The sequence below is a fragment of the Sorex araneus genome, chromosome 7 (genome assembly GCF_027595985.1).
Source record: "Sorex araneus isolate mSorAra2 chromosome 7, mSorAra2.pri, whole genome shotgun sequence".
Taxonomy (NCBI): Eukaryota; Metazoa; Chordata; class Mammalia; order Eulipotyphla; family Soricidae; genus Sorex; species Sorex araneus.
In genome coordinates, this window is record NC_073308.1 from 68825930 (window position 1) to 68848046 (window position 22117).

A 22117-nucleotide genomic window follows, 5' to 3' on the forward strand; every position below is an offset into this window, starting at 1 on the left:
GCTCAGCGACTAACATGTCAGTGATCCCTTTCAGAAGGGCGCCACGGCCCCCGGGTGGAACACAACAGCCGTCACCCCCTTTCCTCTAAGGATCCTTTTTGGGTAGCATTTTCAGCAGTTTTTCATAACAAACAAAACAAAATACATGATTTCCGTTCTGCTCTGGGGCAAGGATTGGGGTTCGGGATGGAAACACCCGAAATGTGATGGTGGGAAGGTGTCGTGGTGGAGGGATTGGTGTGTGAATACGAAATGTCAGGAAATACTGTGAACTACTTTATAACATTTTTTTTAAATTATAAGAATAAATAAACTGCATACAGAGGAAAGCAGCCTGCCGTGCACGTGGCTTTCTGTTCGCGCTGTCGAAGGGCACGTGTGAGTGTGCCTCTGGGGGGCAGGTGGGTGGGCTCCGCTCGTGCCTGGCTCCTGGCCCAATCCCCCCGCCCCCCAGCAGGGCCTGCCCGCCTCTGAATGACGCAGAGGTAGCATGGCTGATTGATTTCCCCTCCCACTCAGCAGATCACCTGGTGACCAGAGGCCATCCTGGAGACAGGGTCCGGTGACCCCAGGCCTAGAGACAGCGTCTGACGGTGTGAGTGCCTCTCACGGGAGGCTGCTCCCTGAGAATGGGGGAAGGGAGCCTTCGGAGAGTCGCCGACGCCGCAGCCTCACACAGTTCCCTGCCTGCGCTGACAGCCAAACCCCTACACTCCCAACAACGCAAGCCCTGCAGTTCTTAGGTTAGAGTCTCAAAGTATCTCTTGCCCTCGAAACCTTTCCAAGACAGGTACCATTTATTCCCTGGCCCATAGTAGGTCTTCAGCAAGGAGCCACTGGCAAATCATGAAAACGGGAAAACAGAAATGTGGAAGCTGGGAGAGAGCAGCTAGGACACAGGGTTCGATTCCTGGCACCCCCCGTCCCCTGAGCCCCACTGGGAGGAGCAGCCTGGAGGCCCCAGCCCTGCGGGGGTAGGGGGGGCCCTGGGGATCCCCAACACCATATCTCAGGCCCTCGCACTGAACCGTCAGCCCGCTGAGCAAAGGACTGCCCGTGGGGCTGCAGGACCTCGTGAGGGCCCCCACCGCCACCGCCTCACCCCCCAAAAAAATCATCTGTGCCACCAGGGGCCCAGCCTGGGCGAGAGGCGGCTCCTGCCGGAAGCGGCTGCCTCGTGCCCACACACGGGAAGAATATTTCACCTCAGCGTTACACCGCTTCCTCCGGCCTCTCAGACGCTGAAGTGGAATTCCACTCGGGTCGGAGACAGTCCTGCCTCTGGCGCCTCCTCTCAGGGGCTGCGAGGACAGGCCAGACCCCTCCCGCGTGAGACCCCTCCCCCACTCATCCCTCCACCCGCCTCCCTGGGCCCAGCACGTTGCCACACTGCTGTGCTTCCGCTAACCCCATCTCCCTGCTTGTGGCTCAGGGCCGTGCCAGGAGGCTGGCCAGGGACTTCGGGACGCCTCTGACTGCATTTGTTGCCTCTGCTCCTTACTTTGTTTTTGTTGGCTCACACCCAGCAGTGCTCAGGGCTGACTCCTGGCTCAGTGCTCAGGGACGGCTGCTGGTGGGGCACTGGGTGGGATGCCATGGTGGGAATGAAAGTGCCTCACCCCTACATCTCTCTCCAGCCCTCTCCTCTGCTTTTTAAAGAGAACAGCAGGATCCCACGATGAAACACTGGACACAGGCTGGGTCCTGACCCCTCTGTCCACTCAGGGCAAGCTGAGAGGGGGCAGCCGAGGGGGGCAGACAGGAGGAGGCGGGCAAAGGGCCAGGCTTCTGCTGCTGCTGCCCTTTCTCTAGAAATTGCTCCTTTGGGTCTTTGCTGACAACGTGTCCTTCCCCCGGAGCTGGGGTCCGGGCAGGGGCCGTGGCCATCAACCCGATGACCTTGTCCCATGGGAGGTGATACATCCCAGGTCTCTTTTGTTGGATGGCACCGAAGACGGAGCTCCAGCCTGGGCGATTTCCAGGCCCTGGGCCTCCTGCCCTGGGGAGTGGGCCTGGCCTCAGGCAGAGGTTCGGTCCCCGCACGGTGGCCCTGAGGACAGGGAGCTGGGCGTGAGTGAGGAAGCACTCGTTACTGTGTAGGCAGGGGTGGCCGGGGCAGCTCCCCCACCACCCTAACTAACCCTGCAGTGGCCTCTTCTACACGGGGGCCCCACGCCACCCCACGGCTCTGAACTCCTGCTGGGTAGGAAGACCCCAATCCTTGGGGGGATGGGGAGGCAAACAGTGCTGCAAATCCCAGAGACGGGTGTTCGAACCCTTGGTGTCCAGTCATGTAGGCCCGTGAAAGAGGGTTAGGGGAAGGTGCTCAACATCACCCACAGCCAGGGAAACGCAAACCGAAGGACAGTGAGATCCCTCCTCACGCCAGCAAGGCTGGCACGCAGCACTGTTCACAATAGCCAGAATCTGGAAAAGACCCGAGTGCCCGAGAACAGACAACTCGCTAAAGAAACTTCGGTATATCTACACAATGGAATACTATGCAGCTGCTAGAAAAGATGAAGTCATGAAATTTGCATAGCAGTAGATCAACATGGAGAGTATCATGCTAAGTGAAATGAGTCAGAGAGAGGGACAGACATAGAAGGACTGCACTCATATGTGGAGTATAAAGTAACAGAATGGGAGACTACCACCCAAGGATAGTAGAGATAAAGGCCAGGAGGATCACTCCACGGCGTGGAAACTGGCCTCACATGCTGGGGGGAAAGGCAGCTCAGATAGAGAAGGGACCACCAAGTAAAGGATGCTTGCAGGACCTGCTCGGGATGGGAGATGTGTGCTGAAAAAGTAAACTACAGACCGAACATGATGGCCACTTAATACCTGTATTGCAGACCACAACACCCTTAAGGAAAGAGAGAGAGCAAAAGGGAATGTGCCTGCCACAGAGGTGCAGGGGAGGGGGATGGAGGGAGGGATACTGGGAACATTGGTGGTGGAGAACGGGCACTGGTGGAGGGATGGGTACTTGATCATTGTGTGACTGAAACGTAATCATGAAAGCTTGTAAGTCTGTAACTGTACCTCACGGTGGTGATTCATTTTTTAGAAAAAGAAGGAAACCAAATTAAAAAGAAAGAAAGAAAGAAAGAAAGAAAGAAAGAAAGAAAGAAAGAAAGAAAGAAAGAAAGAAAGAAAGAAAGAAAGAAAGAAAGAAAGGAAAAAATAAAAGATTGGCCTGTATCACAAAGAAAATAACCAGTATTAGTGAGGATATGGGGGGAAGAAACCCTCACTCACTGCTGGTGGGGATGTCAAACGGTAGGTCCAGCCTTTTAGGACAAGATTGTGAGCACATCTCAGAAAACTAGGAATTGAGCCTCCATATGGCCCAGCAGATCCACTTCTGGACCCCAAGGACCCAAGAACTATTCAGAAAAGACACTGGCAACTCTGTGTTCGTCGCAGCACTACTCACAATACCCGAAATCTGGAAGCAATCCAAATGTCCAAGGAAAGGTATGTGGATAAAGGAACTATGGTATACACACATGAAATGCTCTTCAGCTGTAAGAAAATATGAAATAATGCAATTTTCTGCTATGTGGGTGGATCTGGAGAGTATTATGCCAAGTGAAATGAGGACAGATATGTCTCCCTCACACGTGGGTCATACGGAGAGGTAGTGGAGGAATGGCAAGTCGTCAGAGAAACTGAGAACTGGCTTCAGTAGGACGTTTATCTCTGTAGGGTGTTGGGGCTGGGGCAAGACCCAGGGGACGATGGAGACGCTGGGGAGGCTTCGGGGCGGGAAATCTCATGTCCAGAACAGACTGGTACTAGTTCAGTAAACCTCGGTGCTCACAATAAAATGGCAAAGTGGAGAAGACTGTTGCGACTTCCCTAATCAATACTGTGAAATACAAACATCCAAGGCCCTGGGGCTCCCGGAGGCGGCTGGACACCCCCCAGAGGGCATGGCCGGGTCGGCCCCGGGGCCCCCTTCCCTGGTAAGGGCGAAACGGACACCATGACAGGCGCAGAAATGAGACAAATCAGGTGGGCCTCAGGTTCAGTTCCTGGAACTGAAACAGACTTAGTTTCCCGGCAGTGAAACAATGTGTCACCAGCCAACCTGAACCCACCTGGGAAGTTCCTGGGCCCAATAAATGGGCTCAATCAATCACTGTGCCTCAGTTATCATGCCCCAGGAATCATCTTTTGTTAACCGTAAGGAATGGGTAGGCTGTGTCATCACAGAGCTATTACTGTTACTGGAAACGATTGTTCAGCTGCTGCCTGACCACCGTTACCATGGCGCTTGCTTAACTCCGGACCCGATAGAACCCGCTTGCGATTCGGAGTCGGGGCCCTGTCAAGCCTCCACTGTTGGATGGGACTCGGATCCTGGCTCGGGCTAGCAGTAAAGTTTGCCTCTGCTTCTGCATCATCGTGTGTGGACTTGGCCTGTCCACACCTGGGGATCTGGAATTCAGAGCCAACACCCTCTGCAAACCTCACAGCACCCTGCAAAGGCAGCAAACCCCCCACCCTAGGCCAAACCTGCCAGGCGCCACCTCCCAGATCAGTGCTCACCGATAAACACCCTTTCCGGGAGGACAGCCTGAAAGAGAATGGGGATGGACCAGCGCTTAGACACCTGCGGGGGGCTCAGTCGGTCAGGGGCAGCTGGGCACACGTGACCCAGACTCTAACCCAGCACCACGGGGCCCCCTGAGCACAGCCGGAGTGAGCCCAAACATCACAGGATGTGGCCCCAAACTACAGCAAAAAGCCCCAAGGCTTGGGAAGCCCCGACCTCCTCGGAGGGTTTCCATCAGCCCTTTGCCCTGTGAGGCTGGAGTGGGCATAGAAAACACATATTGGGGGGCTGGAGTGATAGCACAGCAGGTAGGGCATTTGCCTTGCACGCGGCCGACCCGGGTTCGAATCCCAGCATCCCATATGGTCCCTTGAGCACCGCCAGGGATAATTCCTGAGTGCATGAGCCAGGAATGACTCCTGTGCATTGCCGGGTGTGACCCAAAAAGCAAAAAAAAAAAAAAAGAAAGAAAACACATGTTGGCTGGGCCTGAGTCTGGAAAGTTCTGCCTGTGAGGCAACAGACCCATAAAAGCGACCTTTAGACTTGATGCTCAGGAGGACGAAAGTGACGCGCTGGCCGTGTACGAGGCCGGTGAAGGACCAGGTGGGCCACGGGGCTCTCCCAGCCCTGTGCCTGTGCTCTACGGCCACTCTGCGTGCTGCTGCTCAGGAGACACGTCCCGGCGGCCACAAAGGGGCTCCTCCGAAGCCCAGCGGGCACCCCGCACGCGTCTCCTCACCTCTGCGGTGGCTTTGCGGGGAGATGAGCACGCGAGCGCGGCTGGGCAGAGGCCGCTCTCCCCGCTCTGCCAGGCGGTTATTTTCCACTTGCCCAGGCACGTGGCCACTCATTAAATCTGGGACTCAATCACGCACGGCTTCCCCGGGGGAGTTGCTTTTGCCTGGCAGCCTTCTCGCCCAGCACAGCCTCTCCCAGCAGCCGCGGCTGCAGCCTGCCGGCCCAGGGAAGAGACCCCCCGCGGGAAGGGGTCCGCGGCTGCAGGTGGAGTGACGTAACAGAACGTCTCAAACCCAACACGTACCTTCAGACCGTCTTGGATTTGGTGTTGGCTCCAAGTGGGTGAGGGCCGGGAAGGACCCCCCCCCCCCCGACCCAGCCCCACACCCCAGCCAACCCTGTCCCCCCGTAACGAGTTTGCCACTGTTAGATCTGGGGTTACACCCAGGCAGGTGGGACCTTCGGTTCCAACCGCCCAGAGTCCCGGGCGTGGCTCTTCGAGATGCCGCTCAAACAGGTCCTGGGGTGCGGGAAGGGGTTGGGAAACCTCGCCCTCGCCCCGCCAGCCCCGCAGGGCTGACGTTCCTCCAGGTGCCAAATGCCGGGTTTCCACCATCAGCCTTTATCTCCCTCTCCTGCTGAGCACAGTGCCAGCCCTTGGTGGTCCCGGCTCCCACCCCCTGGAACTTTCATTATTGCCTAAGCAGCTTCTTCGAGGAGGAAGGAAGTGCCCGGCTCAAATCTCCCAATTACCTGTGCTAATGAAGAAAGCCACGGCACAGATAATCCAATTATTTTTTCCCTTTGAAATTAATTGCCTACTTTCTCGACAGCGGTGGCGCCTCCTCTCTCTTCAGGCTGGGTTTTCTCTCCCTTCTCGCGTGCGGATGTTTCCCCGGGCCCCTGCGGCCCCGATGACATGCAAGCGTGGGCCGGGGGAGTGGGAGGGGGATGCGGCTTCTCATGTGTGTGATCGCCACGTCTGAGCACGGACTGTGTGCAGAGACTCTGGGCCCTGGGTCCAGCCCGCCTGGCTCCCTCGCGCTCCCCCCCAGCCTCCAGCTTCTCTCCGGACCCTCACCCAGCAGAAAGCATCCAACTCACGAAAGGTGCCCAGGCTGGGCAGTGCTCGGCCGCCGTCCTGTCTGGGCCGTGCGCTTTGTGCTCTTGCCCACTTAGTGGACGGCAGCGTCACTTCAACATCCCTTGGACGGCCCTGGGGGACCGCACCTCAGAGCAACGCGCTTTCTGGGGGTGTCTGGAGCCAAAGGCGCATATCCCCGAGGCGTGCGTGTCTCACTGAGAGCCAGCTGTACTCCCCGCACCCCCCCACACACACACACTCCTCTGGTCCCACCCCATCGGATGAGCAGAGAGTACGGCAGAGACCCTGCAGTGGGTTCCAAGTGCATATGTACGACACCCTCCAATATTGGGGTCGAATGACTGGCTGGTGGCTGTCCTGTAAGCCTGGGGGTGCAGGGTCAGGGGAGAGAGATGCTGTGGTGTGTGGTGGTCCCCGTAGGCTAGCCCAGGAACAGACCGTGTCCCCTGAAGCACCCTGTTCGGCTACGTCCTTATTTCTCCAGGTCTTCGTACAGAAAAGCACAGTCTCTTGGTTTCCCAGTTACCATGGTCGCAGATTAGCCCTCCAGGCCCACGGCCTCGGCTGGTAAGGGCTGAATATTGGGTAATGGTCCACGCTGGCGTCTCCACGGGGAACGCTTGTTTGGGGACAGTGCCGCCAAGGTCAGAAAGGCTTCCTCTTCCGGTCCGAGACAGGCGTGGCGGGTGGGGGCCGAGAACAAGTTGGGAGTTTACCTCCCTTCTCCGTGCTTTCCTCGGGCTCAGCTGCCTCGTGCTCCTGCTCACAGGTGCAGAGTCCCTGGGGTCAGCTGAAGAGCTGCCTCCCTGGGTGGGGGTCCCCTGAGCTGACTCATCGTGAATATGAACCAGAAACTGGCCCCTCCCCACACACACGCAGGTGCCAGGGTGGTCCCGAGCCTTTAGGCCTCTGCATCCTGCGGGGTCTTCCTGATCTCCCCCACACCCATCAGAACCTGAGGCAGCCAAAGAGGGGAAGGAGTGAAGAGCTGGTTTCTCGGGACCCGCACCCTCATTCTTCCTCCCCGTGGAGACCCCCCTCCCCCCGCCCCGGACGCCGCCTCTGTTCTCAGCCCTAGGCTGGCTCCCTCCACCGGTTCAGGGGGTGTGGGGCGCTGTTCTCTGCCATGGTCGAAGACCCCCCTGTAAGAGAACTTGGTGCGAACAGTGTAAGGGAGTGACAGCCCCAAGCTCCGGGGATCCACCACACGTTCCTGAGCTACTCCCAGCCGGAGAGAGAGAAGAGCAGAGTGACCCGGCCGGGCACTCACGCCAGCTGCGGGATCCTCTAAGGAGCAGCCTCGGCTCCAGGCCTTCCCGCAGACTGACCACGGTCTGCTGACTCGCCCCTTCCTCGCCCCTCCTCAGTTCACCGACCACCCTGCCCTATGGGCTCCGGTGATCCAGCCTCCCGCGGGCCCCTCCAGTTCCGCCGTGCTCGCTCTAGTGAGTGACTTTCGTGACTGTCCTGGAGGAGAACAGGAGCATGGACCGCGCACCACCAGGCGTGGCCCCTCACCAAGGCAAGGCCCGATCTGGAGGTGGATCTTGGTGCCATCAAGACTTCAGGCACACAGTAGGTGGCCTCGAGATAGCGCACCAGGGGTCTAGGAGGGCCCTCGGGAGGAGGAGACAAGCCTCACACACCTGCTGTCACCCAGCGCTGGCTTACGAGGGGCCCAAGGGGCAGCAGCTGTGGTGGCGGAGATGGCGCCCTGTGCCCCGTAACGCGGAGGTCAGCCGAGAGCCAAGCGCAGGGGTCAAGGGCAGGACCCCGCAGACTCAGCGCCCCAGCGGCCACCAGAGCAGCCACAGGCTAGGGGTGCCAGCTCCCACCAGCACCACAAGGAACGTGAGGGGACACGTGGGCATGAGGATGGGGCCTCGCCTGCAGGACGGGGAGACCGTGAGCTCGGGAAGCCCAGCCCTTCGCGGCTGGACAGTCGGCACCTTGTCCCCGCTGCACCCCGGCCAGGAGAGGCCAATCTGGTCTCCACTCACTCACCCCCAAAGCAATCGTGACACGGGAACCGGCTCTCCCGTGGCTCCATGGAAGCAGCTGGAGCGAAGGTGGGGGGAGGGCAGCGGTGTTTGGGTGAGAGTGGAGGAGAGGGGGCAGGGAGACGCCCGGGGCAGAGCAGCAGCAGGCGGGCACCTGGGTGATGGGACAGGGGGTCCTGGGCGGGCCCCAAGACTAGGAGCAAGGCCCTGGACCTGGGAAAGTGGCCCTGGCATTGTGGGTTGTGTGTGAATAGCTGTGACATGTTATGTGTGCTTGTGTAAAGCGTGCGTGCACTACATGTGCTGTGGTGTGGTAGGTGTACCTATGTGGGACATGAGAAGAGTCCATGCATGTAGGTGTGTATGTGCAGTATATGCAGGTATGCGCAGGTGTGAGAGGTGTGTGTGTATACATGGCAGGTAAGTGATGTGTGTGTAGGTGCGCAGGTGTGAGTGGTATGTGTGCATGGCAGGTGCATGTGTATGGTGTCTGCAAGGCTGTGTTTGGTGTCAGTGTGTGGTATGAAAACAATGGTGTGGGGCTGGAGCAATAGCACAGCGGGTAGGGAGTTTGCCTTGCACACGGCTGACCCGGGTTCGATTCCCAGCATCTCATATGGTCCCCTAAGCACCGCCAGGAGTAATTCCTGAGTGCATGAGCCAGGAGTAACCCCTGTGCATCGCCGGGTGTGACCCAAAAAAAGAAAAGAAAAGGAAACAATGGTGTGTTTGTGTATGCATGTAGGTGTGTGCTATGTGTGTATGTGTGAGTGTGTCCGTGTGCAGCCTTGGGAGGGGATCCTGTGGGATGGTATTCTGGCTGCAGGCTCCGTCCTCTCTCCGGGTCCCCGTCCACTCCCGGCTCCTGCCTACATCCTCTCTCTGGGTCCCCGTCCACTCCCGAGGAGCTGCAGGCTGCCACGTGCCTCCTGGGTCGCCCTTGACAACGGGCAGTCAAGCCCTCCCGCCACATCTGCCTCTGGGGGCTGGGCCAGGCCGGGATCTACCCAAGTGTGACCTTGGCAGTCAGACTCGGGCCGGCAGAGTGCCCACGTGCTCGGAGTGGCCACGCTGGACTCAGCCCTAGGCCGTGTCTAGGAGGGCCGCCTGCCGAGGGGCCTCTTGGAATCCAGGTTCTGTCCACTCAGGCCCTGGGCTCTTTAAGAGGATGGCGTTGGTTGGGGCTGGAGCAATAGCACAGTGGGGAGGGCATTTGCCTTGCACACGGCCGACCCGGGTTTGATTCCCAGCATCCCATATGGTCCCCCGAGCACCGCCAGGAGTAATTCCTGAGTGCAGAGTCAGGAGTAACCCCTGAGCATCACCAGGTGTGATCCAAAAGGGAAAAAAAAAAAAGGATGGCATTGGGGCGGGTTCCAGGTGGGGCTGGCATGTCAGACGCCCGTTCGGCCCTTCCCCAGTCTTCGAAGTGGTCACCTCACCCGGTCCCAGCTCCCTCGGCCTTCACCCCGCCTGGCTCCAGGATGCAGCCTTCCAGGCCCGCCCACGGCGCTCTGGGTGCTCCCCTGCTTAGCCGGAGAGTTCTGCCAGGGCTAGAAGCACAGGCGGGCTGGTGGGCCGCTCAGAAAACGCCCGAGCCTGTGACGCTGGTCTCAGGTGCATCCCGGGCTCGGGCGGGGATCCTGCCGGCCTCCTCACCTCCCGGCCGGCTCACGCCCCCCAGAGCCTCTCACCGGCCTTTGCCGTGAGTGCAAATGAGGCAAAACCTCCCTGAACAAAGCAAATTAGGAAAAAAAAAGGGGAGGCTGGGGGGGGGGGCACTTCCTGTGAGCCACAGCAAACCTGTCTCTAGGTGGTAAGGTGTGAGAAATGAGGCATCGGATTGACAGCGAGGAAAACTGGACCCTGATAAATGAACTGCTTTCGCTCAGGCATTCAGGGCTCTCTGTCTGTCTGTCTGTCTGTCTGTCTGTCTGCCCACACACACACACTCCTCTAAGAGCATCTATATCCGGTAGCTCCCACTTTAGGTTCACCCCCAGTCAAAGCCAGAAGCAGGGAGGGGCACGAGAGGCCTCTGTTTGGCTCCCAGAGCTCCGGGCGCCCCTGAGTTACTGAAGCTGGAGGACAGACTTCCATCCTGCACGCCTGCTAACAGCGACCCCTGCAGGTGGGCAGGAGCACGTGCTGCTAAATCCGCTGTAGATTTTCGCTGCACTCAGGCCAAGGCTCGGCGGGGCCAGGAACTGACTCTGCTTAAAGATGGGCGAGGAGGCGGAAAGGGTCCCTCACGCAAACCTCACTAAGTGGGTGGTAGGTGCAGCACGTGCCTTTCTGGGGCAGCTTTCCACCCTGCCCTGTATTGGGTCAAGAAATTCCTGCGTTACTGGGGTTGGTTAGGTCCCGGTTTCTGTAAATTCCAGGAAAGGAATGAAAAATTCAAAGGCACACTTTTTGTTACGGGTAATAACGTTACAGAAAGTCAATGGGCCACATCACTGCACGGCTTCCAGTGTCCTAGGGATTCCAAGAAAGAGGAAAACTAAATTCCTAGTAGAGATCCCTATCCCACCAGAAGCAGGGGGCTGAGGCAGTAACAAGTAAGAAGGATCATTTTGACCGATTGAACATTTGGACTCATCTTGCTTTAGAATTCACGGTTCTGTTCTGTAACTCCTATAAACCTTAGAAAGTCTGGCTTTCCACGAGATGCTCAAATGCCAGGACCAGAGACACAGTGTGGGGGTAAGGTGTCTGCACGTGGTCAAGCCCTGTTCAGTCCACCGGGTTCCCCAGCACAGAGCCCAGAGTAAGCCCTGAGCACCACCAGATTTGGCGCCCAAACAAACAAATGATGCTTTTTCTCTTAAGTGTTCATGTCGAAGATGTAAAGCCAGTGGTGATGGGCAAGTTCTCATTCCAAGACACTCATTCTCTCAACTAAGAAATCAAACAGGCCTGCTCACAGGGACAGAATACTCACACCTGCCCCCTGAAGACAGGGGTCATCTAGACGGACACACACGCTGGCTTCTTTGACTCTCATCTCCCCGAACCCAGATGCCCCCATATACGGTGCCCTGCTGCACAATGACTAACTCTCCAGCCCCGTTCTGCCCGTGCCTTTCCCGCCGCTGAGCGGGCTCTTCCCTCCCCACACTGCTGATGTCCTGCGGCGTCAGCGCTAAAGAGACCAGCCAAGTTCAGGGTCAGAATCAGGCTCATTCCCATGTGTCAGGGAGACCTCCCAGATGTCCTCCACCAATTTGTCCCTTTAGAGGAGATTAAAAAAAAAAAAAAAACATTTCTAAGAACACAGGGCTGCCTTCCGGCTGGCCCAGGGGCAGAGCCCGCTTCTCCCTCCCATCCGGGCAGACCCATCGGCCCACGTGGCACCTCCTCTGACCTTGGCATACACAAATGTGTAAACAACTACCGTCCCGGTCCCAGGCCGAGTGAATGCAGAGGCCGCTAGTGGCGCTCCCGCGCTTTGAGCTTTAATGTTGCTCAAGGCTTGCGGGAGCAGAGGCAAATCCTTAGAGGGCGTGGGGTGCCCTGGGCGCTCCCTGCCACCATGGGGTGGGTGGTTGTTCTGGTCGATCATGACTAAGGATGCTTTCTATACGCACAGAGGACATTTGCTCTCCTTGTCCCTTGCAAAAGATGTGTTCTAGAAAGTTCCCAGTACTGGTGAAGTGTTGCTCCCCCATAATCAGGGGTAACCTGGGTTGGAGTGCCAGCTCAATGCAGCCCAGTTTCCCAGAGACTGTCATTTCCTCAGGGGTCACCTTCCCACAACCCCAGTACCTTGCCTCCCCCAAAACACACACACACACACACACACACACACACACACACACACACACACACACACACACACTCCACTTCGCCTGTCTCCTCAAGGGAGGAAGACAGGCCCGGGGAGACTGTTCAAGACCAGCACTCCAGGAGCACTCCAGGTCCCCGCCCCTCAAGGCTCCTAAGTGGGGGGCCCAAGAAAGGTTGTCTGATGCCCCAATTATCGGGAGTCTCCTTGAGGGGTCTCGGCAGGAGCTGAGACACAGAGGGGACCCAAGTGCAGGCATTGCCCTCTGGGAAGCACGGCACAAATGCTCCCGCCTTGGGCCACAAACATCCCAGTGGAATTGCCCCCACTACCAGGCGGGAGGCTGGGGCTGCGTTGCCCCGCCCACTGACCCCAGGGAGGAAGCAGCAGGCTCCTCCCCTCAGCACTTCCAGCCTTTATGATGAGAGAGGATCCGCCTTCACACACCTGTGACGGAAGACTTGGGGTGTGCAGGCAAAACCTCCTCCCCCCCAGCCTCAACTCGGTCCCCAAGCAACATAACAGGAATTTGGGGGAGAAAAGAGTGGGTGGGTGGTCCCTCCTTTCCTCCCTGCTTAGAAACAGGTGGTCCCCTCCCAGGCTGCTCTGGCCACTTCCTCCTGGGGCTCTGCCTGGGCTCAGACTGTGTTCTCTACCGGGAAGACCAGTTTGCAGAGCACAGACGCCATATCCGGGAACATCCGGTGACAGAGATGAAGTCTGGATCCAGCTGAAATCTCGCGCCTGATTCCCCAACAGGACTGGATTCCTGCAGATATGTTGGGGACCCTCAGATCCCTCCACATCAGAGCCTCTCAGACATTCTCGGGTCACAGACCAGCTTTCCCAAGCTCACACACCTTCTCTGCAGATGAATGCATCCCAGAGCACATCTGTGGACCCCAGATTAAACACCCCTGACGCATGTTCATGGCAAAATGTGTAAGGCGACATACAGAGCAAATATAAAGACTTTGGAAGCTCTCTCCGGGAGTTTATGAAAACACGAGTCTTTGACAAGCGTCTGCCCTTGCTCTGGGTTAATCTGAGCCTGTACCAAGTTTGCTTATTCCATTAATTAAGCCATGATGGGACACTGGTGTGAAGCACGAAGCTGAGAACTGAAGAAGAACAGGACAACGTGGGCCCCCACAAAACAAAAGACTAATGAAAACCCATGTGGTGTGGAAAAAATCCCAACGTAACACACCTGGCCTTGGGCAGGGCCCTGTTATTCAGCTCCTGCCCCGGGAGTGGAACTGGAATGGCCCGAGCAACTTCCGTCTCAACGTCGCCGACGGAACTAGCAAGGCCTGACTCCCATTCCGTCTCCATCCTTTGCAGCACGGAGCCGGGGAGGCCACGCCCCGTCTTACCTGTCAACACGGCAGCTGCCTGTTGAAGACAGTGGGCACGGAACCACACGGCGGCTCCGAGAAGCTGACCCAGATTCTCCCGGGAGAGAGAAATCAATTTCCCTCTTGTTAAGGGCTGCATCTGCAGGTCTTTTTTTTTTTTCTTTTTTAAGACACTAAAGCCAGCCTGCACCGTTGAGCTGATACAAGGAGCAGAGGCCTTGGCTCTCTGCAGAAAGACACATTTCACGAGGCAATCCCAGGTGCCAATAGGTATTTTTCTTCTGCTGCGACCAACAGAGAAACCCTGACCGGTAGATGACCTCGACAGGCAAGTGAGAGAAAAGAACCAGAGCGAACAGTTTCCTCTTGGGCCTTCAGTTCTAGAGCTTAGCACAGCCAGTGTCCTCGGAGGGGCACAAAGCAACCTTGGCAAGAAAGCCTGAGCCACGTGTCCAGAGCCCCGCGATATGATTGCACTGGGAGGACGCTCCCGCCTTATCAAGGTCACAGAGCAGCTCTGTGGCCATCCGAGGCCATCCCAGATGCACTCCATGGTCATGTCGTGTCCCCCAGACTTAGCTGCCCCTCGGCAGCCCCCTCTCTGGGAGAGCCTGTTCGAAAGGTGGGCAGAGGTCTCTTTACCTCATCACTCTTTCTGTGCACCAGAGGAAACACACACACACACTCTCTCTCTCTCTCTCTCTCTCTCTCTCACACACACACACACACACACACACACACATACACATAGGCAGGTGTGACCTAGAGAAAATTCTAAGTGACACAGCATCACTGAAGGTTGTGATCGGAGGCAAGAAATGTTGGCGTCCCTTGGCGGTGGAAGGATTTAACAAACAGGGACTGATCCGTGAGGAAGCGAATGATTAAAACAGGCTTAGGTCACATGAGAGAGGGACACAGAGTGTGGGTCTGGGGAACCACTGAAAGCTCGAGGACAGGAAAGTGGCACAGGAGAGTTAAGAGACACCACCTGTGGGTTGGAGCCAGACTGCAGTGGGCAAGGCGCTCACCTGGCAGGGGGCCCCAGTTCAATTCCCAGCACCGCATACAGTCCCCAGGTACCTCCAGGAGTGATGCCTGAGCACTGCTTGATGAGTCCTAAACAAACAACAAGAGAAACATAATTTGAGGCCGGAGATACAGCTCGACGGGCTCTGAGTGTGTGATGGCTGTATGTGGAAGGGCCAGGTTTGAACCACACCAAGCACTGAGCAGGGAGTGACCCCTGAGCATTGCCAGCTATCAGTGTTTCTCACCCCACACCCACCCCCAAAAAGAAATTCAATCTGGTCACAGAGAAAAAGTACAGGGACTCAAGCACCTGCCTTACAAGTAAATGGTCATGAGTTCAAATCCCTGGTGCCCCACATGTGCCGAGCACAATTCCTTACAGCCACAAGCAATTTATAGCCACACTATGGGCAGGTGTACATGAGTACCACACAAAGTGTGTGACCCCCGCCCCCAGCAAGTGCCACAGCCAAAGCCAGGGAAGTGGCACCTGTGGTGAACACAGTTATTAGCACTGTAACTAGAGCAGCAAAACCATCGCAGCAACAACACCACCAATGAGTCTGAGGGGATAGGGGGAGAGCAGGGAGGGAATAAAAAATTTAATGATTGAAGTTATTTTTTAAAAATCAAAAGGTCAGCAAGATTTCTTGACTCCACACTGGGCTGTCTTCACCAGGACACCTCAGAAGGGAGAGGGCTTAGTTTCCCTCTCTGCCCCAAGCAGAAGGCCGGCAGCTGAAAACCTCCAGAACCCAATTGCCCCCATGCTCAAGGCCACCCTCCACACGCTCGGACAAGTCTCACTCAACTGGGATCCAGCAGAAAAAAAATAAGTATGCGGGCCCCGTGACTGAGACCTCCAAGCCCGCTTGGATCGGGACTGGGCCTCCTCCCCCCAGCTCCCCAGTTTTCCAGTAGCTTGGCAGTCTCACCCACAAACTGCCCCCATATAAACTGTGCCATATAATCTCATCAACAACCAAGACCCAGAGACTATAAACTAAAATTCCCAGAGGAGAATGATGCAGAATTTCACAGAATTTCCTGGAGCACGTGGCTGCATTTGCGACTGCTCGACCTCTTTTAGTCTAGCCCACTGACGTACCAAAAGTATCACACATTTGTTTGGTTTTAACATACTTGCTTGTATTCTCTTACATACGGGCTTAAATGACTCCAAAATGAAATATAACAACCTCCACCCACTTCCCTCTTACTGTGGTGGGAAGGTGCTCGGTGGTGGGATTGGTGTTTGAATACTACCTGCAATGAACTATTGTGAACTGTAGCACGGTAGCACTGTCGTCCTGTTGTTCACCAATTTGCTTGAGCGGGCACCATGAACGTCTCCATTGTGAAACGTGTTGCTACTGTTTTTGGCATATCAAATATACCACGGGTAGCTTGCCAGGCTCTGCTTTTATGAAAATAAAATATAAAAAATATTGCAAAATATATATATCTATCAAAAGGCAAATGACTGAAGCAAGAAGAGGCTTGATCAGACCAAAGGATAAACCCGGGTCTGGTGGGAATGAAAGCACAGCTCTGAGTTGATGACTCCAAAGCACCAGGTCTGGCCGGGCGTGGAAGGGAGCAGCAAGAAGGTCTCCAGCTTCCTGCAGAATGCAGCTGCCGGCTGCAGGGAGGACAAGGCGCCCGGCAGCCCCCACGAGGGCGGGAGAGTCGGGGGACGTCGGTGCACCTGCAGAGAGACGAGCCCCTCCTCTCCCGGGGGGATCCTGGCAGCCCGGACCACACCCACCTCCATGAGGCAGGGGCCACCCATTCTGTCCTCAAACGATGTCTGGATGGGCTTGGATGGAAGTCAAGAGGAAAAGCCCAGTGCCCCGCACCCCGGAGTCTCAAACTCCTCTTCAGTCCCAATCTCCACAAATGCGATCACGCCTGCGTGTGATTACTTATGCACACGTTAATTCGAGGAAGTTCAACTTCTTCATCTATTTACAGAGACGGCACGCTACATCGTAGCTAAGGAGTTGCTCCTTTTCCCTGTGATTCTAAATGTGCAATGAGTTTCTTTCTAAAACACATATTTGCAGATGTCACTTTAAACACTATTTTCTGAGATTATATTTTCCATAGAAAACAGATGTCTGCAATTATCCCTTTTTTGACCTCTGAGACTTATCAAAGTCAAATAGGTAATCATCCAATCAGACGGGCTATCATTATCAGAAGAAAAGTAATTATAATCTGAATATGTTTGAACATGATTATTATAAGCTTTAAACTGTTCCACTTTTGATTGGGGCAGAATTGGAAGACATTATCACTTCATAATTCAAATGATGTAACTTCACTTGTTTTTGTCATTTGGAATCTGGAGAGCTAAACTTATTTAACAATATAATTCTTTAAACATGAACAAATTATGCAATAATCTCTTTAAAACCATGAGAATGCTTTTCAAAATCTTGACAGTGAAATTAGGGGATTTTTTTTTTTTAACAAGAGCAAATCAGCCTCGGCATGGAGCGCCCCCACCACCACCCCCCAAGCAGGAAGCTGGAAGCAGACCGTTTGTTTGACCGACGTCTCCTGGTCTGTTGATCCGTTTGTAAAGGGCAGTGGCCTTCCTCCCCACTCTGGAGGACTGCCCAGGGCTGGTCCAAGGCTAACGGAGAAGGAAGTTGAACCCAGAAATGATGAGCAAGGAAAATACGAAAAGAAATGGTATCTCTTTCTCAACATGATGCATGAATCGAGAGTGAAATGCAGCCAAGGCCAGCATGGAGAACTTGCAGAAGGACTTGGGGGAGAGAGAGTGTTGCAGAGAGGCACCTGGTCATGGTGGAGTAAAATCACATCCCCCTGCCCCACCACCCGCCCCGTCACTCAAGGCTAGAACTTTTGCCTGTTGTGTGCGAGGCCCTGCGTTTTATCCATAGCTCACAAAACAAAACACAGAAAAAAAATTCCCGTTGCAAATAATTTTATAAAAACCGACGACAGTATCCTTCAGTCCAGACCTGGGATTAAGGGGTTTGCTGATCTGGGGTGCTGCCTCTGTTTCCCTCTTTCCCAGGGGTTCCCAGCTGTGCTCCCAGCCACCAGCTCCCGCCCTGGGGAAGGCGGTGGGGCTAGGCAGGGCCCTCGGCTGGGCAGGGGGCTGAGCCCTGGCTGCAGGAGGAACCCCGTGCTCAGGTCCCTGTAGACTTGAGATCCCCAGACACGGGAGAGGCTGGAGGGTGTGAGGTGATTGGCGGGAGCTTCTCCAGGACTCCAGAGCTCCCTGGCGGGGTGGGGGGGCGCGTGTCAGCAGGAGCCCAGTGATGACCCCAGCCTTGGTACTACTGAGGCTTATTCTGGAGGAATTACTCTCTGAAAGGATTATTTGGTTTCATCACTCTCTAGCTGAGTGATTTTGGCAGCCTACCTCTCTGCTTGGATTATTTGCTTACCTTACTCTCTGCATGGATTATTTTGGTAGAATTCCTCTCTGCAAAGATAATTTTGGAGGAATTGCACTTTGCAAAATTAATTTTGGTGGAATTACTCTCTATAAGGATAATTTGGGAGTCCAGTCCTCTCCCTATATCAAAGGAAAAAGCATTTAAAAAAATCATTTTAAAGGCAGCTGTGCTCTTCCAGGACAACAAAGGGTGTCCTGGAAATCATTTCTCTTTTTAAATGATGTTATAATGCATGCTTTGTTTTCACAGCTTTTCACACCGTTTCTTTGTTGAGGCCCTGTTGGCTTGGCTGAAATGAGGGGAAAGCGACAATGATTCATTTGTGGACGCTGGTCCCTGTGGGAACCGGATGTGGTAGAAATGTTATCAGAATATTAAACTGGAGGCCCTTGGCATTCTGTTCGGCTCTGAAACCCACCGCAAGGTGCAAATGCATTCACTGGTCCAGAACTCTTGGTTGTTTGCAAACCCAGGGAACTCTCCTACCCTAGACCTGCCGGGTATCCTGGGTAGCGAATCCCTTAGTCAGCCCCACACCCCACCCCCACACACCCTCATTCCTCTGATTCTGAAGTAAACTCCGGAAAGATCCTGTATTGTGGGAAGCAATCACATAACCCCCCCCCCACACACACACACACACCACCAATTACCATCACCAAGGTGTCCTGAGACCTCTGCTTTCCCACCACGGGGCTTCCCAGCCCGGCCCTCAGTCCCCTCTCTGCCTTAGAGGGGAGCAGGTCTAACTGGGAAGGGGGCCCCACCCTCCCAACTAGCCACTGAAGAACTGGAAGCGAGGAGGAAGGCTGCTTGGAGGAGGCGTGGACGCCCTTGCAGGCGGGCCAGTGGGCAAGGAGGCACCGCAGACTTCACAGAGCCAAGAAAGAGGAGAGGAGAGGGGTCCCGGCGGCTGGACCACAGTGGCTGTGTCCCCTGGACCTGCATGCACCCAAGGTCACGGTCAGCCTTCCCTGGGTCTCCAGGGCACACATCTATTCTGACTGCAGTGGTGAGTGCAAAAAGCACTCACTTTTCGTGCCCAAAAAGCATTTTTAGTTTTACTGCTTTTTCGATTTTTAAAAGTTGATGTTTATTAAGAACACCGTGATTTACAAAGTTGATCATTACACAGTCATCTCAAGCACTTAGTATTCCAGCACCACCAGTGTGACCTTCCCTCCACCAATGTCCCCGGTTTCCCTCCCATCCCAACCTGCCCCCTTAAATACATAACATGGTTACTTTATATTTCTTACTCAGACAAAACTTTAAGAACTGGCAAATGGAATATCAGAAAATAAATCAGTAAAGGCCAATTAGTGATCACTATATGAATTTGACATAGGTATATAAGAAAATTAAAATCATTTTATACAATACAAAAATGTCTACTATAATTTACAAATATACATTTTCAACTCTGGAGTCTAAAAGTATGTATTACATTGAATTTTATTTTACCCTTGGATCTCATTGCGGTAATCATGTCTCATGTGTCTTTGAAGGCAAGCTTGTGTTAATATAGTTGGAGGTTTATATGGAATAGGTCAGGCCTACATATGTAATTTTTCCCCTTACGCTTTATGTAAACACCGTGCCCTACAGAGTTGTTCCTGATGATTTGCTACAGGCATCCAACAGTCTAACACCAATCCCACTGTTCCATCTTCCCTCCACCATTGTCTCTGATTTGCCCAACCACCTCCTACGCCTGTCCCCATAGCAAGCCCTCAATAATTTCCCAAAGAGCCCTCCCCTCCCTTTTTTTTTTTTTTCTTTTTTGGGTCACACCTGGCAATGCTCATGGGTTACTCCTGGCTCTGCACTCAGGAATTACTCCCGGCAGTACTCAGGGGACCATATGGAATGCTGGGAATCAAACCTGGGTCGGCCACGTGCAAGGCAAATGCCTTCCCCGCTGTGCTATCGCTCCAGCCCCCCGAAGAGCCTTTTATGGGACAGCCCCCTGGGGTTTTCTCTGGGCTCAGTCCCTGCCCTTGCTCAGTTCCTCGCTGCTTCCTTCTCCTTGATGTGCCCCGACCCCCACTTCCTGTCCTGATCAGTGAGGATGTCCTGATCACTTGGCTTGATCAGTGAGCACAGGGATGCCCAGGGGGAGTGGATGGGGCTCGGTGTCAGGTGGTGCCCCCTCTTGCCGTGGGCGTGCTCTCACTTTCTGACCATCAGCAGAAAGTGGGATTCTGCTCTCGTGATGCCCGACTCCAGGGCAGAGAGTGTGAGCCCCTCCTCTGCAGAAGGGACTGTGGGACAGAGCCACTACGGCGGCCAGTGTCCAGACAGCCAATACCAGACGGCCCTTCTGGCGGACCTCCGCCCTCAGCCATAGCTGCACCCCGAGATCACCCCCCTCTGTTCCTCGTGCCCCCAAGATCCCCTCCCACGATTTCTCTTCCCTCATTGACTGAACAGCCTCGTGAGCCCTAGAGGCAGGAAAACCCGTCTCTGGGAGGCATCACAGCTCCGCACCTGCGCTCTGTCACGCAGACCCGCCAGAGGCCAGACAGCCCTTTGTCTTCCCTCCATCTCGCCACATAACGTTCACCCCCAACGTACTCCGGTGAATTAAATCAAGTGATATCAATCCCCGTCTCCAGAAAGCTGACCGCGCCGCCCTCATCCCCCTGGGGGGGGGTCTGCTGGCCTGCCTGTCTTCTGGGTGAATGCAGGCTCAAGACGTCTCAAATAGATGAGACTGACTGGTAGATGGGTGTGTGTGTGTGTGTGTGTGTGTGTGTGTGTGTGTGTGTGTGTGTGTGTGTGTGTTTGAGTGTGTGAAGGTTTGTGTGAATGTGTGCAAGTGTGAGGGTGTGTTTGTCTGGGAGTGGGAGTGTGGGTAAGTGTGAGGGTGTGTGTGTGAGGGTGTGTGTGTGTGAGGGTGTGCAGGTATTGTGAGAATGTGTATGTAAATGTGAGGGTGTTTATGACATGTGCGAGAGTGTGAGGGTGTGGGGCATGTGTGTGTCAGAGAGAGAGAGAGAGAGAGAGAGAGAGAGAGAGAGAGAGACCTACCGCCGGATGATGGGAGAACGTGTCCCGGGAGAAGGGGCCACTCACCATCTCTTCTTTCTCTTCTCTCCCTGCGCTCAGCTGCCCGGGTGCGAGGCCACAGCCCCGGCCATGATGAAAGCCCGGTCATTTTAACCTTGTTAGCGGCCCTGGCACAATGCACATGAGGAAGACAGTAAGGAGGAGATTGACGGTGTGAGACGGAAAGAGAAACCAGGTCCCTGAGGGGGGTGAGAACTCGGCCCACACGGGGACTGTGGGGACCATCGCGTGATTCCCTCCGCATCCCCTCTGGGCCTTTCCATACGACGAGAACGTGGGGCAGAGTCCTGCCACAGACGGTAGCCCTGGGGGCCAGGGCAGGCTTGCAGAAGCACCCCCCTCCGCAATCAGGCCATGGTGGGGGGTAAGAACAGGCCAGGGGGTTGGGCCAGTCGCTGCCCACAGCCCCCTGGGGGCGCCCTCACCCTCACCTGTTTCATCAGAATCTGGATTTGGACTCGGCTGTCGGGGAAGCACCGAGCGCCAGCACGTGTCCCTCCCGCGCCCGTTACCCCGACAGACGCATCCAAGGGGTCTGCTGCCCACCCCCGAGCCCCCACAGCTCCCCTCCCCCGAGTCCCAAGGAGCAGAGCAGAAGGTCTTACAGAGAGAAGGGGACCAGCCGCAGTGACCGGAAGTGGACCAGGACGGGGAGTGAGCGGAGTAGCTCCGGCCTGGGCGACCCCGCTCCCTAACACCCCTTTGCCTCCAAGCGGGCGTAATGTGGGCTTGGGGCTCTGGGGACATCTGGTGTCAGTGACATAGGACCTCCCCAGTGCGGTCCCCGGGTTGCTCTGCCTCTGGTGACACGGGCCATTTCTCCTCGTGGCGCGCAGTCCCACAGGGGCCATTGATGGAGGACCTGGCGGGCAGCGTGCACTCACCCTTCCCAGGACCCAGTCGTACTTCAATCGACTGGAACCTCCTGCCACCTCTGCTAGGAGGGGCGTTCTGTCATTGTCCGGGGGTGTGGGGGCTGTGTGGGCCACACATGGCACTAGGGCTACTCCCAGCT